The 26,058-nt window shown below is 35.2% G+C and overlaps 2 long non-coding RNA genes across 3 annotated transcripts; one reads left to right on the forward strand and one right to left on the reverse strand.

The window, feature by feature from the left end:
* Positions 1–2,714: 2,714 nt before the first annotated feature.
* On the reverse strand, positions 2,715–14,763 carry LOC110867232. Of its 2 annotated transcripts, XR_002551473.2 has the most exons (5): positions 14,502–14,763; positions 4,351–5,122; positions 4,021–4,143; positions 3,739–3,837; positions 2,715–3,231 (listed from the first exon to the last, which is right to left on the reverse strand). It is a non-coding gene; the product is annotated as an uncharacterized LOC110867232 (long non-coding RNA). The 2 variants fall into 2 exon arrangements; XR_002551471.2 differs by having other exon boundaries at positions 3,739–4,143.
* An 8,677-nt stretch (positions 14,764–23,440) lies between these two features.
* Positions 23,441–24,195, forward strand: LOC110936497. The gene is made up of 2 exons (XR_002590061.2): positions 23,441–23,626; positions 23,982–24,195. It is a non-coding gene; the product is annotated as an uncharacterized LOC110936497 (long non-coding RNA).
* Positions 24,196–26,058: the final 1,863 nt, after the last annotated feature.

The raw sequence follows: 26,058 nt of genomic DNA on the forward strand, positions 1-26,058 counted from the left end.
CCTTCAGCTTTCATTCTCTCCTCACAACTATCGTTGGCCTCAAGATCTCGCCGGCTTTAAGAGAGATGAAGAGGGTGTTTTCTGGTGGGTAGTGTTGAGTCGTGTGGGTGTACGGTGACGAGTTGAAGGATGTGGGTGACGTATTAGAACGAAGATCGATAATTGTTGTTGTTTTAGGGTTGCGGGATGTGGTGGCGTGGTGGTTGGTTAGAGTATGGTCCGATGGTTGTACGGAGATCGGAGGTTCTAGGTGGTTGTAGAAAGATTGGTGGTTGGTCTGGTTAATGGTCTTGTTGCAGGTGGTTTGAGGGTGATGAGTGTGTGCAATTTTGAAGATGAAGATGTGATTTTGTAAAATAAAATAAAAATAGTAGCAGCAACAACGATAGGTAATAAATAATAAATAATAATTAATAATCTTTTCACATCGAGGATAAGGGGCAAAATGGTCTTTTCAATCAACTTAACTGACAGAGTTAGCATTAGGGACTCAAATTGTAGTGAATATTAGAGTACAAGGACAACATCCAGAAATTTAAAATATGGACTCAACTTGACATCGCACCTAAAACACAGGGACATAAATTGAAATTTACTCTTATTATATATATGTGTGTATATATATAGGAGAAAGATCCGTTAGTAACCACCCTTTATTGCGAGAACCGCGAGAACCAGTGTGAACACAAACAGTAATACCTAAAAAAATCTAAAAAACACCAAATTTTTTTTACCCTTTTTTTTGTTTACAATAAAAAAAAATTCAAAAAAAAATCGAGTCACAGTTATCCATGCACATGTGCATTTGTATCATTTCTTTGACAAATTCCGTAATTCATTACAAATATTAGACAATTGCACTTTCATTTATACTACCACGTGTAATACACTACTTTTTAAGTTAACAATATTAGAAATGCACATGGGCATCTATATGTATCAACATGAAATAAGGTGTTTTGGTACACTACTTTCTCTTTCATCTATCATTACATCCATGATACACAAACATGCACATGTGCATTTTTGTCATTTCTTCGACAAATTCCGTAATTCATTACAACTATTAGATAATTGCACTTTCATTCCACTACCATGTGTAATACAATACTTTTTACATTACCAATATTAGAAATGCACATGTGCATCTATATGTATCAACATGAAATAAGGTGTTTTGTACACTGTCCCTTTCATCTATCATACCATCCATAATATACTACCATTACCTCCTACCATCCATAATACAATACCATTACCTCCCACCATCCATAATACAATGCCATTACCAATATTTTTACTTTATTACATGTACGTAAACACCATTTATACCATCCAATCAACATATTGCATCATAAATTGACAACTATAACCAAACCATCAACCACTAAATATAACTAACCAAAAAACATGTATATGGGCCTAGTTCTCCATTCAAAATCACAAACTTTTTGTACCAAAACACGTTGTATCATGGTTATACCTAATGATGCACATGTGCATTTTGAATATTGGTAATGTAAAAAGTAGTGTATTACGAATGGTATTGTAAATTAAAGTGCAATTGTCTATTCCTGATAACTGATAACGTACTACCGAATTTGTCGAAGTAATGATACATACGCACATGTGCATGGATAACTGTTACTCGAAAAAAAAAGTTTTTTTTTATGGTAACGAAATATAGCGATTTTTCAAGAAAAATATTTAAAAAAAAATTTTGAGTGCTTTTTTGATTTTTTTTTTTTAGATTTTATTTTGTGTTCACATTGGTTCTCGCAATAAGGGTGGTTCTCGCATGAACCTTACCCTATATATATATATATATATACACACATATATATACTAGATTAAAACTCTGTGTATTACACGGGTTGCATAAATATAATTTTATATAATAATATGATAACACAAACAGTCGTCAAGATTTATCTTTTAAAAATGAACACTCCAAGTCGTTATAACGATGCGTCTAAAAATACTTACAATTTGATAGAAGCATAGGCCCGACCTAGAATAATTATTTAATTCTAGTGAAAAAAAAAGACAATAATACAATTATTAAGTATATATTAAACGGAAACCTTTGATTCCTAAGTTGCCATAATTTCATTCACCGAACTTCAAAGTATATATCTAAATTTTTGTCTAAAATTAATTATAGAAAAACAAATAATTATTTTATCTAATTTTTTTTTTAAAATTATTATTATTATTTAATATAACCATAATAAAAAACAATCGTAGGTATTCTTATCTATTTTAAATTTATTATTATTATTATTATTATTATTATTATAATGATGATCATAATAAAAACGAATATTTATCCTTATCTTAATTTTTGTTTAAAATTATTTGTACAAAAAATATTTATTCTTATCTTATATGTTGTTTAAAATTATTATTATTTAATATAAGAGATAAATAGGAAAATAAAGTGAGAAAGCATCAGAAACTGACACGCGGTATCGTAATGGTGTTGTAACTCTACGAACCGATAGGGATCGAAAATCCGCCGAAGGACGGGACATCCCATTAATTGATTAAATTTCTCATACTAACATAATTATTGTAACTAGTGGTATTCCTTGTCGCGCGTTGCACGACTTTTTATCACAACACGCGTTCATCTAACTATAAGGAAGCATCAAACTTGATTTTTTAATCTTTCTATAGAGTAATATGACATGTTTGGTATAACGCAATTCAAAACTGAAGAGTAATCAATTTGACAATAAAAAGTCGAACTATACGATTCACAATTACAACTCAAATAATTAGGAACAATCTACTTAGAACTAAATTACATCACAGTTGGCAAAACCTTCAAACCAGTCCGTACAAACACAAACTGCACTGCTCCTTTGATAAATAAGGCGTACATTGCATCATCTCGTAGATCGTCACCGAATCCCACCCAAACGTCACACTTTCAAATGCCCATTTCCGAAACAAATCTCCTCCGACAGCTTGCGTTTGTAACCTAACTTCCAAGTTACTCATCGCATTATCAAACCCACCGATCCCTAGCCGTGTTAAATAACTCGCCGGAAATCCAATTATCAACGATTCCGATTATTTTTCGATCTGAATACCACACCATACAGTTCAAGTACCACACCGTTGCCTCCTTCTGGGTTGGACAGTTCCGTCGTAGTGACGGAATCGAGTTTTTGACGCAATTTTCTGTTCCGAATAGGTTATTGTCTTTGTTTCTAAAAAAAACACCTACACATTTTTCTGTTATAGTTAGACGGTATTGAATAGCATTCAAAAGCGTTAATCACAAATAAAAAAAAAACAAAAATAACTGAAATAGTTGATGGAAGTCAATATAGATTAAACATGTACTCACTCTGCATCTAAGTAGGTGACTGTTCTATACATTTTTTTTCATTTAGGTAGAGACCATATTGCGTAGCATTTAAAAGCTCAAGAAATACCTTTTTGCCTTTTCTCTCAAATCTTCAAGGCACCTTTCATCAGTAGTATGCTAAAAACACAACCATTTAATGTTTTAACTCTTAAGGTTAACTTTATGTTTAATCAAGTTTAGAAGTAAACCAAAAAATGATATAATAAAAAATTTTGTCAGAGCACACAGGGTCACCTAAAGTAAACTGACATCCATTGAGTCATTTTACTCTAAAGTCTAGTCCACCACTCATTATACAAAAATAGACTATGTATCACATTATTAATCAAACCCGAGTCTAGGACGGTGAGAACACTTACAAGGGCTCAGGCGAACTTCATAGCTCCTGTACCATCACAAAATTACACATGAGAACAATGCGCATACTCAATAGAGGGTGCAGGCAACCATTATAGCCCCTGAAACATAGCCACGCGAACAAAAAAAGAACTATTCGAAAATTAAAAAAGGCAGATATTCAGCCACACCAGTCATATGTTCTCGAAAGGGCTTACGCAAACATCATAGCCCCTGTACCATCACAAAACTAAAAGCATCATAGACCTTGAACCATTTCAAAATTAAAAGTAGCAAATACTAACCATAGCCGACTGCACAAACACTATCTTTTAGCCATTTTTAACGAACACCTTATATGCACAACCAATATGCAAACTGATTCTCACAACAGAAAGCTCAGCGGACCATCATAGCCATTGAAGCATCTGAAAAAGAAAAATGACAGACATTCATACCTACACGTCATACAATATCGAAGCCAACAATCACAACAGATCCGAAGCTTATGATGCTCACAAATCCAAAAAATTTCCACAAATTAAGGGTAGTTGCCATGCGAAAAAAAACCCCGCATTTAATTCGTTATTATACCACTCTATGGAAAATAAGGGAGCCATGGCAGCAGGTCCAACCTTAAGATCAGTTAGCTTTTCCAAGAAGGATACAAATCTTAACGGGCTTTCAACTTGGCTTTGCATTATATAAGCACCAAAGTTGTCTGATGGCACTAAAGACATTATAGAAGCACCAAAGTAGCAGACTCCACCAACAGCTTCCTACAAATCTTGTAATTAGTTTCATATGAAATTCGAAACAAATTGTGTTTCCACAAAATCACCAACATAAAAACTCATCGACCAATTCTAATAGGTAAACTTATTTACTCGTGATACACGGAGCTCCAAAGCAGTAAGCGACAACACCTGCATTCTGGAGTTCTACTATTCACAGAACTGCATCCGCTTTAGGCACATGATCAAACATATTGTTTGTTTTTCCGCTTCCAGCCACTTTTCCGTGCGTCTGCCTCGCCTTTAGTATGCCTTCTATACACATTGGGACTTTTCAATTTAGAAGCGACCAGCCTTGTGCATGAGGTGCATGTCAGTGGCGCCTTTTAAAAGCCAGCTTTATAGATTGATCATCATTGATACTTTAACTTGACGTGCTCAGTTTGATATAACATAAAATAACACAAGTCAATGATCTTGTGGCCATATCATTACAATAATGACGAAATTAAGAATCATAATATTGAAATCATGATCCAAACAACATGTGTATAATGAATTACCTCCCAAAGGATGAGATCGGTTTGGCCTTGGTCTAGTTTGTGATCTGCTAAAGTTTAGCATTTGTTGAAGAAATCCTCTATGAAACATGCAAGTATGGATGAATTTGTTGCTGCCAATTCAAACCACCACATAAATGACACAGAAAGAAAACAACAAGGAAACATAAAGGTACATGCTAAAACTATATGAACTGAATTTGGCCCCTCTTGTAAATTCACCAAACAACTCAAATTTGTAACACCCTATATATATATATATATATATATATATATATATATATATATATATATAACTGAATATTTTATTATATTTTCTGACTAAATGAGGTCCCATTTTGTTGTTTTTTTTTTTTTTTGTAATCATAACTCACACGACTGAGTTTCACGAATAACTAAATGAACCATCATAACGGTTATCTATACAAAATTTTATAGTTACAATTTTAGCGTATGCGGAAGCTTATTATAAGGCGGGTGACGTTTCGGTCCTTGTTCGGTTCTTGCCCTTCGCCTGATCTTTATCCGGCATGAATTACATCTCTTGACTTGTACTTAACATGGTTACACCCACCAAATCATTAGTTAGTCATCGTGTAAAAATAATACGATCCAACAAGTCTACTAATATAGAGTTTTAAGAAATCAATGGAACAAACAAACATCAAGGGGCTCACCGTAACCTACGGTGGTTAGCTACTGTTTTACGGTGGACATTTGTGCCCAGGGGCCACCGTTACGGTGACACCGTAAATTACGGTGGTGCCCAGTTCAGCTTTGGTATTTTGTACAAAATCTCGATTTTCCATCTTTTGTTTCAATTCCTACACTGTTTAAACGCTATTTTAACATCCCTAGACTTAGAACCTAGGTTAATCTACCCTTCCTTGGTTTATATGACGCCTATGGTCACTTTTACCTCGGAATAACACGCCAACATCGAATCCATTTAGAGGTATTTTTCCTCTATACGACCCGTTTGGTTCCCTTCGAGTCTACCTCACTTGTGGTAATCCCAACTATCCAACCACTATCATGTCTTAAAATTTCTAAGTCTTATTGCATGAAACTTCGGTAAATAAAATACATAATAATACACTATGACATAGTATCAAAACGTAACTACAAGTTTACGTACTAAATTCATGCCCACTTTTAATTTTCCAATTTGTATCTTCCTTCCCAACCACAATCATAATGGTGGTTGGATAATTTGTCAAAACTCTAAAATTTCCTTTCCAAGGGGTGTTTTAGTCAAAGTTTAGACTTTTAGACAACTCTTAATTCTACTAACCGCTTACCCCATTATCAGGTGTATATTATGCAAGTCTATTAAACATAAATTGTGACCCAACCATCTATAGCCGACCATGACCCTTCACAAGGGTATCATTATTTTTACGTACCTGGCACGGGTCAAGACGTTGACCCGTTAATACTATCTTGCACATTTCTAAATCCAACTAGTAACATCTCCTACTAGTATTTTGTGCCTCCCTGTAAGTATGGCACTCACACAACACATAGTCATCTATGCTCGGATTCAAGTGGTGTTTTTGTCACCACTTGACCCGTATGACCATTTGGTGATTTACACCATTGGTTCTACTTAAAATCCCTTTGTTAATCATTCATAATGTGGTTAACCATTATTTTACCCATTCCAACCCGCTTGGTGCTTTACACCTTCTAATTCAATTTCAAGTTATCTTGTTAATCACTATGGTGTGATTAACCTTATTACCCATTTTGACCCGTTACTAAAGAACCTCAATTCCCAATCCTCCAGTAAATCACCAATATTTGACTCACCATTAATTACTCGTTTTGACCCATATGGTGATTCACAACATTAGGTACTTTATGAAACACCTTGTTAATCACTAAAAGGTGATTAACTTCTTTTACCCGTTTATTATTAAACATGGTATTACATATAAAATTTGCACATCTAACTAAGAGTGTAAGTATTACTTACCTTGCGTTCGCATAGCATTCCTCGCATCTTCAATCCGTTTGACCCGTTCCTCTTCAAGCTCCCATCTAGCTTGATAAGAGTCAAACTAATACATGACATCCATAAGATGGTTAGCTTGATCATTCTACATAATGACCATCATCCTATGGACCATTTTCACGCTTATTTGACATTCGATTTAACATGTACAATCCAATTCAATGACCATTTAGAATACATAATTATAATATGGTTCTTCCTTTCTATTGCTCACATGAGCTTTCAACATTACAATGACTTAAATGGCCATGATTATATTTCTCAATTTCACCTAGGCATTTCATCAAGCACCTAGTGTGCATAAGTTTTTAACCAACATTTTCTTTTTATTTTCCATTCCCATGAGATCCAAGATCACCATGTGAGTGGAAATTTCCACATGATGTGGTTATATACCTTCCTAAACATCAACTTAACAGTTTCCACGCAATTAAAATGTACCAATTTATCCATGATTTATCACATACTAAGTTTCTACCTCATAACCCACTTAGGGCAAGGTTACATGACATAAATCTTCAATTTATCAAACATGCAACTATATAATTGTGATAAACATCACTAATACAAGTACATAACATCATTAAACAATCGAATTCAGAATCTATCATGCTCCTACATACATCATAATTTGCAAGAACACCTAGCTTCACATACCTTGAGTTGTTTAGGTACTAGAGACTTGATTTCACACTAGATTCGCCTCAATTTCATGTTGAATTCGGGTTTTTAGGGCTGAATCTTGCTTGTTTAAGCTTGAGTTCTTGAAACCCCTCTTTCTCCTTCTCTATATGTCGACCCACACACCTTTGTGCGTGTGTGTTGTGTGTTTTCTTTACAAAATGTGCAGAATTTTGTTTATCTTTCTGCCTTTGGAACCTTTGGTCCCTCATGTTTCACTAGTTAGCTTAATTTAACATTTCCCCATGTATTTTTGTGTTAGTAAACACTTAACTAACTAGGTTGTTCCCCACATTCTATGAAATTTCCATATAATTATATGACAACACCTAATTATAATATTTACCCAATATTAAAATATTGGGATATTTTAAAATAGTATTTTCCCAATAATAAGATATTGGGATGTTACAAGTCTACCCCCGTTAAGGAGGTTTCGTCCCCGAAACCTTTCTTATTTTGTTATCACTTTGACCTTAATACGATTAGTTTTTGTTCAAGGTTTACAACATACCTTGACTATGTGCCTTTTACAAATAGGATTTCTTGATCCTTATTCCTACCTAGTCCTCTAAGACCTTACTGGCTTTGATAGACTCTATCTCATAGCCTATGCTACTGTATTCCAATCTATATATATATATATATTTTGAACATGATCGCGTCACGTCATGTTCGGTTTCTAGCCATTTTTCTTTTGTACTTCAACCCTTAGACTATTTCCTTAAATCTTTGTTTTTCGGAGGGTATTGCTCTTAATATCCGCCCCTTTTGTTAGTGTCCCGTAGGTCACATCGGTCCCGTAGACCTTAGCATTACCTATACTCCAAAAAAAATATATATATATATATATTTTCTCTATAATGATGACCCGAAGAGCAGGATTATCCCATTAATCACCTTTTTCCTTACTTCGTTTCCGGAATTGTTTAATATTAACACACCCGGTTCATAACTTTCCAAAATTCTCATTATATGTATATATATATATATATTTATATTTTTAAATTCAGTCGGGTCTTTACATTCCCTTTATACCATTTCCTTGCCTAACAAGGCCCTTACACTCCCCGTTCTCCCCTTTTTTTTATCTATGACCCGTAGGTCGATTTCTTTTGTCAATGACCCATAGGTCGATTTCTTTTGTCAATGACCCATAGGTCGATTTCTTTTGTCAATGACCCATAGGTCCGTTTCCTTTTAATTATTACTCGTATGTCTATTTCTTTTATCCGTGACCCGTAGGTCCATTGGTCCCATTGACCTTATCACTCAATACAACCCAAAGGTCGTGATAATCTCATGAATCATCTTTTATCTGTGTCTTTGTTTTTAAGATGTTTTGGTGTCATCCCACCCGTTTTATGTTTTCGGGTTTACTTTCATTTGTCAATCTATTACTCATGGCTCTATTAGACCATGAAAATCAAGACGTGTATGTTTTGGTCATTCCTATCCCATATTTTCCGAAACCAAGGTTTCGGAGATCTTTTTATGTACTCGTTAATATGCCTTTCTCATTATTAGGGATTAAATGTGAGGGGTACCAGCCTCTTGACTCATCATTCATCCCACGGGTCTCTTTGGACTCGCCTGTTATATACAAGTTTCTACCACATTTATATACGTGGTAACTATACTTCATTTTACTACCACCTTTATACAACCTCATAGGTTGTTTATGGTGCGGTTCATCTTTTCATCACTACCGCTTCTTATACAACCCCGTAGGTTGTTTATGGTGCGGTTCATCTTTTCATCACTACCGCTTCTTATACAACCCCGTAGGTTGTTTATGGTGCGGTTCACCTTTTTATTTTCGTTATTGAATTCCTTGGACCTTGACTGTAGTCTAAGGTTACATTCGTTTTCCTTTTTAAACTAATCTTCCAACTTTATGATCCCCTTACGTCATTTACGCGTCAGTTTGTCCTACGCTTTGCATTATCCGGTTCTTACCTGTACTTCTTTACAACCCGTTACCCGGGTTCTTTATCTTAATGTCTTTAACATTCTTGTCTCGCTAGTTTGCGTTTTTTTTTTATCTACATTCCTTTACGACCCATCACATAGGTTCATTAATATTCGCGCTTTTATTATTCGGTTTGCGCCTATTTGTACTACCAGTTTCTTATATTGTATTTGTCTCGTTTGACTTATTCGTGTGAGGTTTTATCACTTATGAATGTCAAAGTTCATTCTTTATTCGACCCGTTCAACTCTAAAATAGTTGAATATAGTTATCAAAATTTCTTGTTTGCAAATTCTCACCGTCTTTTAGTCATGACTCATATTCCGAGTCTTTTGACTTTCTTTTTCGCGTTCCCGTCTCTCGGTTTACGCATTCACCCACAATCCTACCCGTCCATCGGGTATCTTTACCGAAGTCATCGTCAAGTAACCATTCTTATATGGTTTTAGACATCTTCTGAATTTATTTGATCGCCTTAGCGAAATCCATCACTTTTATTTAGTCAAGTCTTTTATTCCTTATTCATTCTGTTGACATGTTAGTGTGAATTTCATTACTTATGACAGTCCAAATTTTATCTCTATGCTTAACATTCTCATTAGTCGGTCTGTATTTTTATTTACTTTGATCTTTGTCCCTTCTCTCGGGCTCATTATTCTAACGTAGTACGCTTCCGTCATCGGGCTTGCGCTTACGTTTTTACCAAACATCCTACTTTTTGACTCATTTGGGTACCATTTAAGTTAGTCCCATTCACCCCGTCCTTACTACATCGGACGTAAATGTGTCCACTACAAGAAGTTCATGGTATCATATGCCACTACTTACTTGGCCAGAGTAAGCGGTCAACACATGACACACATGACCTTTTTATAGCTTTCACATCACGCCCTATGTTAGTAATGCCTCTATTTATTTCGTATCTCTGGTTTCATTTAGTAAAACTTTATTTAATTGCAAAACGACAATCATTAGTTTTACTAGTTTTACACTTGAACATATATATTGTTTTCTCTTTTATCAAACTATTATATAATCATATTTGTTAGTGTGATGGTTATACTTCTCAATAATATCCGTATTGAGAATATACACTTGGATAGTTACTTCTGTCCAAGTTTCCACATAGACTAGTTTCGTTATTGTTTTGTTATTCATCCCATGAATAACACTTATTTCTACTTAATGTGATTAATTTATAATGTGCACCTGGTAATGCTTGCCCTAACGGGCTTTCCATGCCGTTAACCTTGTTCGTGACTATTACGCGATTTAGGTCCTTGGTGAGTATGCTCCACTTGTCGTACTTTGAACCGTTCCTCTGTCATGCCCGTTACTTGTTATACTCTCGCCATCTTCAGATGGGAGTATCCTTCAACCAAACATTTACAAAAGTTAGTAATTTCGACATTAATAAACACCCGTATTGTAATACAAGGCTCTTTTTATTTACTATACATGTCAACGCACGTGATTTCGTTGACTATACCTGTCGTTTTCATTGGGGTAACGTGTATTACACCATAACCCTATGTGTTGTTCACAACACTTTACCATGCTAAACCATTAATAAATTATACTTACCGGATTTTGCGATCAAGCCTCGAACCGAACACGCCTTCCCGAGTAAGAACACAAGGTTTAAGTCCAAGTATAGTCCCCACTATACTTGAATCTCTTAAACCAGGGCTCTGATACCAACTTGTAACACCCTATATATATATATATATATATATATATATATATATATATATAACTGAATATTTTATTATATTTTCTGACTAAATGAGGTCCCATTTTGTTGTTTTTTTTTTTTTTTTTTTGTAATCATAACTCACACAACTGAGTTTCACGAATAACTAAATGAACCATCATAACGGTTATCTATACAAAATTTTATAGTTACAATTTTAGCGTATGCAGAAGCTTATTATAAGGCGGGTGACGTTTCGGTCCTTGTTCGGTTCTTGCCCTTCGCCTGATCTTTATCCGGCATGAATTACATCTCTTGACTTGTACCTAACATGGTTACACCCACCAAATCATTAGTTAGTCATCGTGTAAAAATAATACGATCCAACAAGTCTACTAATATAGAGTTTTAAGAAATCAATGGAACAAACAAACATCAAGGGGCTCACCGTAACCTACGGTGACACCGTAAGTTACGGTGGCAACCTTTGTGCTACGGTGGTTAGCTACTGTTTTACGGTGGACATTTGTGCCCAGGGGCCACCGTAACTTACGGTGACACCGTAAATTACGGTGGTGCCCAGTTCAGCTTTGGTATTTTGTACAAAATCTCGATTTTCCATCTTTTGTTTCAATTCCTACACTGTTTAAACGCTATTTTAACATCCCTAGACTTAGAACCTAGGTTAATCTACCCTTCCTTGGTTTATATGACGCCTATGGTCACTTTTACCTCGGAATAACACGCCAACATCGAATCCATTTAGAGGTATTTTTCCTCTATACGACCCGTTTGGTTCCCTTCGAGTCTACCTCACTTGTGGTAATCCCAACTATCCAACCACTATCATGTCTTAAAATTTCTAAGTCTTATTGCATGAAACTTCGGTAAATAAAATACATAATAATACACTATGACATAGTATCAAAACGTAACTACAAGTTTACGTACTAAATTCATGCCCACTTTTAATTTTCCAATTTGTATCTTCCTTCCCAACCACAATCATAATGGTGGTTGGATAATTTGTCAAAACTCTAAAATTTCCTTTCCAAGGGGTGTTTTAGTCAAAGTTTAGACTTTTAGACAACTCTTAATTCTACTAACCGATTACCCCATTATCAGGTGTATATTATGCAAGTCTATTAAACATAAATTGTGACCCAACCATCTATAGCCGACCATGACCCTTCACAAGGGTATCATTATTTTTACGTACCTGGCACGGGTCAAGACGTTGACCCGTTAATACTATCTTGCACATTTCTAAATCCAACTAGTAACATCTCCTACTAGTATTTTGTGCCTCCCTGTAAGTATGGCACTCACACAACACATAGTCATCTATGCTCGGATTCAAGTGGTGTTTTTGTCACCACTTGACCCGTATGACCATTTGGTGATTTACACCATTGGTTCTACTTAAAATCCCTTTGTTAATCATTCATAATGTGGTTAACCATTATTTTACCCATTCCAACCCGCTTGGTGCTTTACACCTTCTAATTCAATTTCAAGTTATCTTGTTAATCACTATGGTGTGATTAACCTTATTACCCATTTTGACCCGTTACTAAAGAACCTCAATTCCCAATCCTCCAGTAAATCACCAATATTTGATTCACCATTAATTACTCGTTTTGACCCATATGGTGATTCACAACATTAGGTACTTTATGAAACACCTTGTTAATCACTAAAAGGTGATTAACTTCTTTTACCCGTTTATTATTAAACATGGTATTACATATAAAATTTGCACATCTAACTAAGAGTGTAAGTATTACTTACCTTGCGTTCGCATAGCATTCCTCGCATCTTCAATCCGTTTGACCCGTTCCTCTTCAAGCTCCCATCTAGCTTGATAAGAGTCAAACTAATACCTGACATCCATAAGATGGTTAGCTTGATCATTCTACATAATGACCATCATCCTATGGACCATTTTCACGCTTATTTGACATTCGATTTAACATGTACAATCCAATTCAATGACCATTTAGAATACATAATTATAATATGGTTCTTCCTTTCTATTGCTCACATGAGCTTTCAACATTACAATGACTTAAATGGCCATGATTATATTTCTCAATTTCACCTAGGCATTTCATCAAGCACCTAGTGTGCATAAGTTTTTAACCAACATTTTCTTTTTATTTTCCATTCCCATGAGATCCAAGATCACCATGTGAGTGGAAATTTTCACATGATGTGGTTATATACCTTCCTAAACATCAACTTAACAGTTTCCACGCAATTAAAATGTACCAATTTATCCATGATTTATCACATACTAAGTTTCTACCTCATAACCCACTTAGGGCAAGGTTACATGACATAAATCTTCAATTTATCAAACATGCAACTATATAATTGTGATAAACATCACTAATACAAGTACATAACATCATTAAACAATCGAATTCAGAATCTATCATGCTCCTACATACATCATAATTTGCAAGAACACCTAGCTTCACATACCTTGAGTTGTTTAGGTACTAGAGACTTGATTTCACACTAGATTCGCCTCAATTTCATGTTGAATTCGGGTTTTTAGGGCTGAATCTTGCTTGTTTAAGCTTGAGTTCTTGAAACCCCTCTTTCTCCTTCTCTATATGTCGACCCACACACCTTTGTGTGTGTGTGTTGTGTGTTTTCTTTACAAAATGTGCAGAATTTTGTTTATCTTTCTGCCTTTGGAACCTTTGGTCCCTCATGTTTCACTAGTTAGCTTAATTTAACATTTCCCCATGTATTTTTGTGTTAGTAAACACTTAACTAACTAGGTTGTTCCCCACATTCTATGAAATTTCCATATAATTATATGACAACACCTAATTATAATATTTACCCAATATTAAAATATTGGGATATTTTAAAATAGTATTTTCCCAATAATAAGATATTGGGATGTTACAAAATTCAAAATTGATGATCAAAGAAACACAATTTCATTCAAAAGCCCAAATTAAATATAGTTTAACAAAACTCAATCGACATCATAATTCAAACTAATAATAAGAGATATTGATATGAAGAAGCTAAAAAACAAACAATATAAATAAAAAACCCAAATTATAGTCAGATCATTAAAGCTCAATCGTACAATCAATAAACACATACCCGAAATCATAGAGAAGTAATATGGATGTGGATGACCTGAACCGCGACAGTTGTGGTCGGAAACCTTAAGGGCGGCTAGGGTTGCCGTCGAAAACCTTATCGGCGGGGTCAAACCACCGTCTCCACTTGTCTTCATCGCAGCGAAACCAACACCCTATCGTCATACCAGTCCACCCTTCCATCCCTAATCAACAATCAGCAACCCCTTCCACTCCACCTGTCTTCATCTTCACCTGAATGTGTCATAATACAGAGCTGCTCAAAAGCTGGCCATGGCCTTTTTTTCTCACTTATCACTGCTCCCTTGGTTTCTCTCTCTAATTCGTATAGAGGTTAAAACCCTAGAAAACAGAGACACCAGATGGTGACCGCGGTGGTGTGACGGTGATGTCCCTCCGGTCACCACCTTTCTCTTCTGTCTCCATTTTCCCTCTTCCCATCCTCTCATCTGAAGCAAACCAGAAATAGGGGTAAGGTGTTAACCAGGAAGACACGCGTGTAGTGGGGGGGATGGCCGCCCAAATAGGCCAATTGAAAAAAACCACGTTCAGAAACACTGTTCATTTCCATAGTCCTATTAATAATTAATTAATTAATAATTAATAATTAATTAATTAATTAATTAATTAATTAATTAATAATAGATATTAATAACTAGTCATCAGACCCGCTCGCGTTGCTTTGCGGGTACATTGTAATCATCGAACGAATTACTCCAGGCGTTATGTGATGCGTTAACCAAATGAAAACGAACGATTTAACGTTTCGATTTAACTCAATATCATCAAGATTGGATAAAAATGTAAAGTAATCGAATGTATATTGCTCAATCATAACTTATTTACATGTGACCCGACTCATACGTAGGAGATGTACAAAAAAACATAATCAAGAGTTGAAATTTTACCCCTAGCGCGTTGCGATGGGGTCGAAACATAGACCAAACAGAATTTATAATGTCGAATGAGAACGTATTATATATGACCCCCATCTGAGTCGAAACTAAATTTACGGCGTAACATAGATTAACTGGAAATGTAAATAAAATAAGCATGGAAACATAGGGTAGGGATCCTGTACATTAATCCAGAAGTGTGAGAAGTGTATTATAACACTATATATAACACTATATAACACCATATAAACACCATATAACACCATATAACACCATGTAACACTATGTAACACTATATAACACTATATAACAAATATAACACTATATTTTGTGCTATCAGACAAAATATAGTGTTATATTTGTTATATAGTGTTATATACTGTTACATAGTGTTATATGGTGTTATATGACGTTAGATAGTGTTATACGGTGTTTATATGGTGTTATATAGTGTTATATATAGTGTTATAATACACTTCTCACATTTCTGGATTAATGTACAAGATCCTCTATCCGGAAACATATTAGATTTAACCTGACTTGTTTCTAAGAAAAAAGTTTACGTTGAAGCATAGACCAAAATTTAAAGGAGTTGTAAAATGAAGTAATAATATAAAGGTTAAAAATGTAATTTTGAAAAGTTGAGCGAAATTGAAAATACACTGATTGAAGTGTAAAGAAGCCTACATACGCTAAGCAAATGTATTGAGATGTAATTATTATTATATAATAAATAACAGAGTGAATTGCAAGTTTTGTCTTTTATGTATATATCTAATTTCAGGCGGTGTCCTTTACCTTTAAAATTAATGAGTTTTATACTTTATGATTCAGATTGTTGCACGGTTTGTCCTTTAGTCGTAACTCAGTTTGTTTTTAATGTTAAATAAGATCATGTACAGGTCACATGAGGGTACTTTTGTAATTTACCTATTTTTAATTAAAAAAATATATAAATGAACCACTAAACCCGTTTACATAACTGAACCGGGCCTGGCTTAAAGGGTTCAATCACCGTTCTTGAAAGGTCTTGGTTTTGGGTCAGTTCGACCTGGTTCCGGTGGTTCTGAAAGTGGTGGCGTTACCGCCCTAAGCTCCAAGCTGCCTTAAACTTGTATTTTTAAAAGCTTTAATGTATAGAGGCCAAAATTTGACCATTTTTTAGATTTCTCTTTATAAACATCGAAATTTTTTATGATATAAAGGTTTAGGAAGGTGGCTCCTGTTGTGTCCACTAAGGATTTGAAAACATTATATGTAACAATGATGTGGATTCCTAGAAAGAGGAACAATGTTGAAGATGCTAAGGAAGAACTTTACTCGCTTGTGACTATTTCAGAGATCCCAACATAAGGATTCAAGGCGCTCTGTCATATTTAGCACGAACAAAGGAACACACTGTCACCATAACCAAGCCACTGGCCATAATGTCGCGGGTTCGAGGTAAAAATTGTTATATAGTATGTTGCATTTGACATTGGTGCAAAGTGCTATATTTTAATATTTTATAGATTTATAGTCATTTTGTGTCTAAATGTATCCAGATTTGCACATTGGTTATATAGGATCTAATCGTTTCCAGATTTTGTTTAATTAAAACGTTGATTGTATAGGGTCTAAATGTATAGTGAAACATACAAAGTATTTGTGGTGAAACTTATAATTTAATCTGCAAAAGTGGTCAGCTCTAGAGATGTATGTATTCATGTATGATATATTTACCTTATTTTAGCCAGCTGATCTAGACTGTTTCTTAGTCTAGAATGGGTTGTTAAAAACCTATTTGCTTTCCTTTTTAATAGCCTCCAACCTGATATGTTTTACTTGCAGTTGACTTGGAATTGTCTGTTTTTCATTGTCTGAGTTTTTAGTTATAGCTGATGGAAGTTACTAAATAACGGATTACCTTTTTTTCTTTATATGTAGGCACATCGAGGTGACCATTACAACCCATTGCATGGGTAGCATAGAACTTATATGGGGGCAGGTAAGGAATGAAGTATGACAGGAGTCCTAGCAGAGAAATGAAGAGAGTCAGTGAGAGAGTGAGATGAGAGAGACGAAAATGAGGGTTGGGATCGACCGGAAGATGTGGTGGTTGTGCGACCGAGGTACTAATCAAATTGAAGTTTATAGAATTAATTTTATAGATTATATACCTGTATCAGTAATAGGTTATTTAGGAATAAGATTAAACATGTATCTGATTCTTGAACTTTGAATTTTCAGTTTATAATTGGGATTGGCAAGAAGATGTATAATTTCATTTATGTTGAAAGTGTGGCACATGCCCTTGTATGTGCTGAAAGAGCTCTTGCATCAGGCAATCGGTAATATATAAATATTCTGATACTAAAAATATTGATAAAATTATCCTATTCATTGTGCTATAAATCAATTTAATAAATTGTGACCATTGGTATCTAGGTTTGCTTAATAGTAAAGTGGTATAGTAGAAAACCCTTCGCCATCACCACTTTCGTGGGGGTGGTAGAGGCTTTGGTGGGGCAAACTTGGTGTAATTTAAAAGTATGGATTATGTAACATTGTCGTTCAAAAAACCCATCAAGCTTTTGAGATACCTGCAGAAAAAGATTTAGCTTGGTAATTAAAAATGATAATTATTCAAGTGATATTAACCAAGATTTATCATGTTGAGAATAATTAATATAATCTTTTAAGCTTGGAATGGTTGAGTTTCTTAATGTCCTTAAGCAAGTAAAGAGATTTGTTTCTTTTTTCGAGTTTTTACTAAAGAAAATTAATTTTTAATAGTTTTATACCGATAAAATTATGGAGTCCATAGCAGTAAACTATTCTATATCGACTTTGGATCTTAAAGTAGTATGTTTGATAGTAAAGTATTCTTATTACGAATCGATTGAACGGATCAATTTCAAAGCAACTTGGAAACATCAACCCATTGAAATCATTGTAAATCATGTTCATTACTCATTAGTTATCCCTTTAAGTTTACTTTAATTTTACCATATGCAATTATTTGCTGGTTGTGACTACAACTCTATTGTTAATTGGATTCGTAGAGGACAATATGTTGTCTGGTTGGGAATCTACAAGCAGTTAGAGACTATATGACGTCATGTACGTCCAGGTTGACCCATTCATAAGAAACTTGGTTGGAATTGTCCCCGTTATAATCGAACAACATAAAAAATTGTAAATATGTTAGTTATTTATTTTTATTCTTAGAGGTTTACTGAAATGGTTATACGTTTGTTCTCTTCTGGTTTTATCTGTTGTTGCATGTCCCCATTAAGTGGCCAAAGAGTATAGATGAAGTATGGAAAGCAAACATACCACATACCCACCTTGCACATGAGAAGTCGGACCAAAACTGGATGGTTTTGAATGGTGAAAAGATTACATTCCCAGGTGGAGGAACTCATTTCCACTATGGCACTATGGAGCTGATAAGTGGCCTCGAGAGATGTCCTATGTTAGAATAGATGGACCTGTTGAATTACTTGTTTTTGGATACGATAAGATGTCATTGGTAGTGCCGGTAGTAGGTTGGCGGCCCGGGTTTCAGATGTGATTGAGTACAGTTTTGAAATTACAAATTTACCTATGGAGAATGGGGTTTCAACCGAACAAGAGCCTATTGATGGATCAGATTCTCATTCAAATGCTTCAACTGAAATTTCAAATGCTTCAACGATTGAGCAACAACGTGCTTACAAGCTTGAACTTTAGGTAAACATAGTGGTGACTATTTGACTCATGGTACTTATTAGTGAGTCGATATGGACAATGTTGCATCTTAAAATGGTAGAACTGGTCATACAAGTTAAATTCACCATTTTTCTATGCATATACCCTTCCTAATTTTGTTTCATTCAAAGATTTAGATTGTTATTGTAAGTTTTCTGTAATCCTCATGAACTATATTGAATCAACCACCCACCACAGCCGACGCCAATGCACGACCCTTGCATAGAATTTTATTCTCAAGTGGCTTCAACTTCATGCATACTTCCAATGAACACCAATGTAAATCCTTTCCAGAACAGGATTGAGCTGCCCGTGCCTAGGTTTGTGGCTCCTGCACGGCCAACTTCTCTTAGGGTTTTTCAGCCTCACAAGCGGGAGCTCATGGTTGAAGTAAGTGCAAGGCGTCAGGTATTTTCCCTCCGTAGTGTTCTCCCTGAAGATGTATGCAAAAATTGAAACCTTGTATTATTTTTAAATAATTTAAAACAGGAAGTCGTGGTGTTTATATGATGGTTTTTCATACTTTATGTGTGTTTAGACATGTAGGGGTTGCAATCCTTCATATCGTAGGACATTCGGTGGATCATCATAGAGAGCTGCGTTTAGAAATAGATTACATGTCTTACGAGGTGTGTGCTGGTTCATCACGACAATGGAGAAAAAGTTGGTATTTAGGTTGTTACCTGTAACACCTCGGAATTTTTGCGTCCAATAATGTATTGACACGTGTCATAAGTTTACACGTGGTATTAAATATTAAATAAGGACTAATGTTGACAAACATAGAAAGTATGTGAATCCGAGGGTTCAAAATGTCAATGAGGGATAAATATACTGTACAGTAACCCTAAATGATGCTCGTACCCTAAAACGAATGAATCATGGATCGTACGGGACGAAATGCGGAAGAAAGTGAGAGATTGCAAACTACAGGGGTTAAATGTGTCAACATGTTTAAGTTATACCTCTGAGTGACCCTTTAACAAACCCGAGACTTTGTAACAGTAAATTTCGCTCACTAGAATGTACGATATAAATTTCGCAAGGTTCCGTTTTAAAACGAGAAAGTTATGATCAAATTCGTATGCGAGGGGTTAAAAGCGTCAAACATAGAAAGTTATGACTTTTCGGGTAATAATAAATTAACCTAGGGTTAATAAGTTGGGTAAAAGCCACGGGGCCCTTATACGTAAATTAACGAGGCCCAAAACGCAAAGTTACCCCTTCGAAACGCCAAAGGCCAGTGCAATAATTAAAAAGATTTGAAAATCTTGAAAAACAGGTCTCAGGTGGGCCGCGTTAAAGAAACAAAGGATCTTACGTGGGCCGCGCTGACAGTATAGATATGGGCTCTGACATAAGGATTCAGGCAACCCGCGTAAGAGTTGATGTATCATTTACGCGGGCCGCGTCAGCTTCCCAGATGCAGAAAATTCGGACAGAAGCACTGTTGAGTGTTTTAACCGACTTTATGTGCAATAATGAGAGCATGGGCGCCCCCTAAACGTCCCCTAGCACTCAGGGACACATGTTGGTGATCTAAGAACACTTGTAGACTTGTGTGGCAATGATCTAAGGTCCCAAATTAACTATAAAAGGGCCATGAGTTGCAACCAAGTTCTTCACACCTTCATTCTGCTTTCTGATCATTTCTGGAGCTCAAGCATTCTCTCTAAGCTTCACAAGTCGTGCATAGGACTCTTGTAAGTGTGTTTAACCCTTTGTGGTATAGTTTTTGCTTAGTTATAGCTTAAAAGTCAATCCGCCGTAATTAACGATTGACTTAACGGTTAATCACAAATGGTCTAGTGATTAATCGAAACAAAGATAGTTATATGTTGGTAATCATGTGGGCTTTAAACCCCTAAAAGGGCACCCTCTGATTCCCACTCTAACTAGTCCAAATGTCGAGTCAAACTTGCTTAGAAAAAGTCAACAGAATGCTAACTTTCGATTTTATGCATAATCAGTAATGTAGATGGCGTGTAACCTGTTTTGACACTCATAAAACATGATAATAAGTATTATAATTGGTCTAAGCTTGTTTGATCCGACCATTTACTGTTTTGACCCGGTTCGGAATCGAAAGTCGCAAAACTTTGACTTTTGCTTTGACTTCAGTTCTGACCCGTTATGGTATGATTTAGATATGCCTTAGGACTCTATTAGGACCAGGTTACATAATGGCATAACCCTCTGTGACCGGTTCGTTGTTTGTCCGAGTCTTTCACACATTTCCGTTAAAAGCTCAAAAGTTGACCATAACGCCCTTTTTACTTTAAAACGAGAATTTTGGATATGTGAAAGGACAATAACCTTAGTTACTGATTTCTAAGCATGTCCCTAAAATTTCATGTCAATCCGAGGTCTAGAATAGGAGTTATGCTAAATAGCGCAATTACGAAAACTTTGGTAATTAAACGGCGCAATTAGCATAAAACCTATCTAAACCCAAAATTCGACACCAAACCTTTTACACACTGATGTAAAGTAATATTTTGAGATTTTTGAAGATTTTTAATTATTTTGAACCTGCTCATAACCTGCGGTTATGGCATCGATTCGGTAATTACCGAATATACCCTTTTCGGACATAACTTAAGTTCTACATGGTATTTTGACCCGATTCCAGTTGCTACTGATTTCAAATAATAAATAGAGTATTTTGGACTTTATAATCTTTAAAATGACCGAAATACCCCTACGGGGCGTATATTGGATTTAAACTTGTTATGGGCGTAATGGAAGGTATCCTACTGATACCACAACCTCTTTAGAGCATAATAACTTAGGAAACCTGTGTAGGACTCTTACGGTTACCCGTTACGCCTTTTACGCGCACGGTTCGGTTTATGTAACTAGTTTACATAAACTAGCCGAAACGGGTCAAACCTTATCGTTTTTACTTCAAAATCCAGAGTGTGGTTATTATACCCATATAAAACAAGTCTTCAAACTTGTTGGGTCCAAACCACATTCCATTCCCGGTTTTCGCCTTTCACGCGATTAAACCGTAATTATCCTTTGAAAATGACCGGTCTAAGCTAAGGCTAAATTAAAGACCCGTTAGGATTCTAATAGGTTGTTTAAACCTTCGTTCCAGAATAGGAGACCAGTAAAATATACTTACATTTGTTTATTGAGGTTAATACTTGCTCAGGTAAATACTTTTAACTTATTTTCCGTTATACGGGCTTGGGTTACGGTATATAAAAATACCGCTTGGTCGGGCAATTGACCCCAACTCATTAGTAGTTGGGTATTGTCAATGTGACCCGTTTAAAAATTGGTTTTGTTGGCTTTACGCCTTTGGGAGCTTAATGACCATGTCCCGGATATCCTTGGCATCATTTTACGAAATGGCCACGACCTCGACACGCGGGTGTAGCCGTACACCCGACAATGTGTCTATAATTATAAAGGTATAACCGTTGGTTTTCCCGCCACGGCTTTATGCTTTGTGGCGTGTCTATTAACCTTAAACCCGGCACGACCCGGGCGACTGAACGCATAGTGAACATGTAATTCTTTTACAAGATTTAATTGATAAATTATCCCAAATTATAAAGAGTTTGTGCCTTGTGCATTCAAATCAATTTTATTAAACATTTTTACAAAAGTGGCGGTTGAATGTTTTTACCAGTGTAAACTGACGTATTTTCCCCAAAAAGATTAAATGCAGGTTCTGTACGAAATAGGCTGGCCACTCCGTAGCATCGTTAGAGTCTCGCAAGCTTGGGATGCCACTATCTGTTGAACAATATTTCTATTTTTATTTTGATCCCCTGTGGATTATATTCGACTGTTTGTGATACTCGGATATTACATTTAATGGTCGGAATATATCTATCTTTATGCTTCCGCTGTGCATTTAAATATTGTGTGGTTTGACTATATTGTTGCCAACTACGTCACGGTAATCCCCCAACGGGCCCACCGGTGAAACACGTGGAAATCGGGGTGTGACATTACCCTCTACCGGTTAATTATACAAAACTACCCACAAACTCTTTTTTATATATTTATGTTTAGCATTTTGTAAGTCAATGTTTATAATATAACGATTGTGACATTTTAAATGACTTGACCCGTTTACATTTTATCTAAATTCTCTGCTTAACCATATTGACCTCTTAAAGAGAAATCATAGCATCTCTTTTTAGGTAAATGAGCCTTAATTTTCAGAAAGCCAAAGTACCAGTTGAAAAGAATCATGTGAACCTATATTTTATTTCATTTTTAATCACTAATATGAGTTTCGTGGGCCCTACATTGGGCCAGGTTAGTTACTAAATATGTTTCTCATGTAATGGGTTCCAAAAAATACAATTTAGGAACTTAATTTGAAGGCAAAAACAATGTCATTGTAACTAAGGGGGTTGCAATTGTCAGTGACATTTTGATGTTCTATTTAATGTAGGCCAAAGGATCTTCAGAGGATATTTGGACACTTTGGTCCGTTAAAGAACATCTACTTGCCAAGGGATTATTGTAGCGGGTAAGTTGGTGTAGCCTTAAGTTTTATAATATCAGTTTTTATCTTCAGTTTTGCATGAGTTTGCAGTTTGTAGCGGTAAAGTCAAAGTTTGGAATGAAATGCATCATTTTAGTTTTGATTAATGGATCGTAGTCATTGTGCTATACAACTTACACTATTTCCATGAGTAATAACATTAGTTTGAGTTGAGTAGGCTGCCCGCTTCGGTTCCCCAAAACTCAAAATCAAGCTCATCATGGATTTGATCAGTATCCGAGTTCATCCGCCACCTTACCTTGTTTTTTAATTATATTGTTTTTGTGAAACATTCCAATTCATTCATGTGTATAACATGTTTATTGTTCTATTTTTTCAGGTATAAAACATCATCTTTATATAAAAGGCAATGGTCGCGCCTACTAAATAAGAAGTGATTGGTACGAATAGGAGATATAAAATAACACTCCATTGTGATCGTCTATTTTCTTACATGAAGGTAAAAGGTTGAAATTATTTAAAAATAAGTTTCAAACACAATGATGTATGTCTTATTTCATAAATGACATGAATGACCAGACATTATTATTTAATAGATGACATTGAAATACCTATGTTTTTCACGTTGTTATTGATGGTAGGTGTTGTTATGGCTAGAAATATATGTGGTTGAATGGGCTTGGTTATGTAATGGACCAGATGGGTAAGCTTGGTAAATGTCGAGTTGACCATTCTATGTTCTGTAACAACTTATATTACACCAAATCCGTCCTCGACGGGGCTCGAACCCTTAACCTCATTTGGTGATAATCAAATTTTTGAACAAACCATCTTAGACTCTTTTGCCCAATTGACCCTATTCCATTTAAGGCTATTTTTTGTTGGATTAATGGCTTAAAAACTACTCGGTTTAAAAGCAAGCGTATTTAATAATTCTCTTGGTTAAAATTAATAAAAGTGGGTAGATGTTGGTCGGGAACTATAGGTCAAAAAGTTGTTGGTAACAAACACATTCTTAGATTGTTTTCGTTATTTTGTATGAAATATGTAATTTAAGTTATAAGAAGTATTGACATATTATTAATTATATCGTTTTCATTATTAAACCGATGTGGAAGAAGTAATACGAAGTGTTTATTTATTTTTCTTCTATTTATAAAGTTATAACTTAGACAATTTAGATTGTTTAACCGCGTATTACACAAGTACAAAAGAAAACTGACGTATTGACTTTCTGTGAGGCTCATGGCATAGATAGACCGAACCGATGCTACGAATAAAAAACTAATAAACATACCATATATTATATCACAAAGGAATTTATAAACCAACGGAAAACGCCTACCAAATAGTAAATTGTTGCCACCGCCGCATCGTGCGGGTTTAGTACTAGTATACATTATATGCGCATACCGCAAATACGACGTATTACTCCAAAATCATCATCTAAGTTGAATTAAATGACACAAATCGCAAAATCATCTTCTAAGTTAAATTAAGGGGGTGTTTGGGAGGGCTTATTTTAGGGACTTATTAGCTTATTGATTTTTTAAAAAATTAAAAAATGTTTGGATAAAACTATTTTGTGAGGGAAAAAGTCAATAAGTCACTTAATTATGACTTATTAACTTTTTCAAAAAGTTGTTTTGAAAAGCTAAGGGGCTGTTTGACAACATTTGAATGGTTAAGTGCTGAACCAGTAAGATGTCTGAACCATTAAGAGCATGTATAATGCTTAACCGTTCAGAGGCAAAAGTCTGACCAATCCAGATTAGAGGTTTTAACCATTCAGACTCTGTATAAATCTTAACCATTCAGAGGCAAATGTCTGAACGATTTAGACATCTGCTCGTGAAACAAACAATCTGAACCATTAAGTGCTGAATCAGTAAGAGAGTAAGAGGTCTGAACTATTAAGAGCCTCATTAAGAGGTAAACAAGCAGCCTCTAAAAGCCAAACATGGGGTGTGTTTGGGTTAGCTTATTTAAGTTGAAAATGACTTTTTGTTAAAAGGACTTATTAATTTATGATTTTTTGAAAAAGAGTTTCTAAAAAAGTGTTTGGGTTAACTTATAAGTCAATAAGTAGTTTTTTAAAAGGTATTTGGTTTTGCTTATTCATGTAAAATGACCAAAAAGGACATCCCTTTAAAATCTAGGTCTTGGGTTCAAGTCCCACAGACAACGGAGGATTAAAGAAATTAGTCGTTCAAAAAAAAATGATAACCACACATTAGGGGTGCAAACGATCCAAGCTACTCGCGAGCTACTCGAGCTCGGCTCGAAAAAAAAGCTCGAACGAGCCGAGCTTAAACGAGCTCAAGCTCGAGCCCGAGCTTCGCTTATCGAGCTCGAGCCGGCTCGCGAGCCTAAACGAGCTTTCTGTTTATATATTTTTATTAATATATTAAACATATATTTATATAATAATAATTACCATTTATATAAATAGGGTA

Source organism: Helianthus annuus, chromosome 1, assembly GCF_002127325.2.
Source record: "Helianthus annuus cultivar XRQ/B chromosome 1, HanXRQr2.0-SUNRISE, whole genome shotgun sequence".
NCBI lineage: Eukaryota > Viridiplantae > Streptophyta > Magnoliopsida > Asterales > Asteraceae > Helianthus > Helianthus annuus.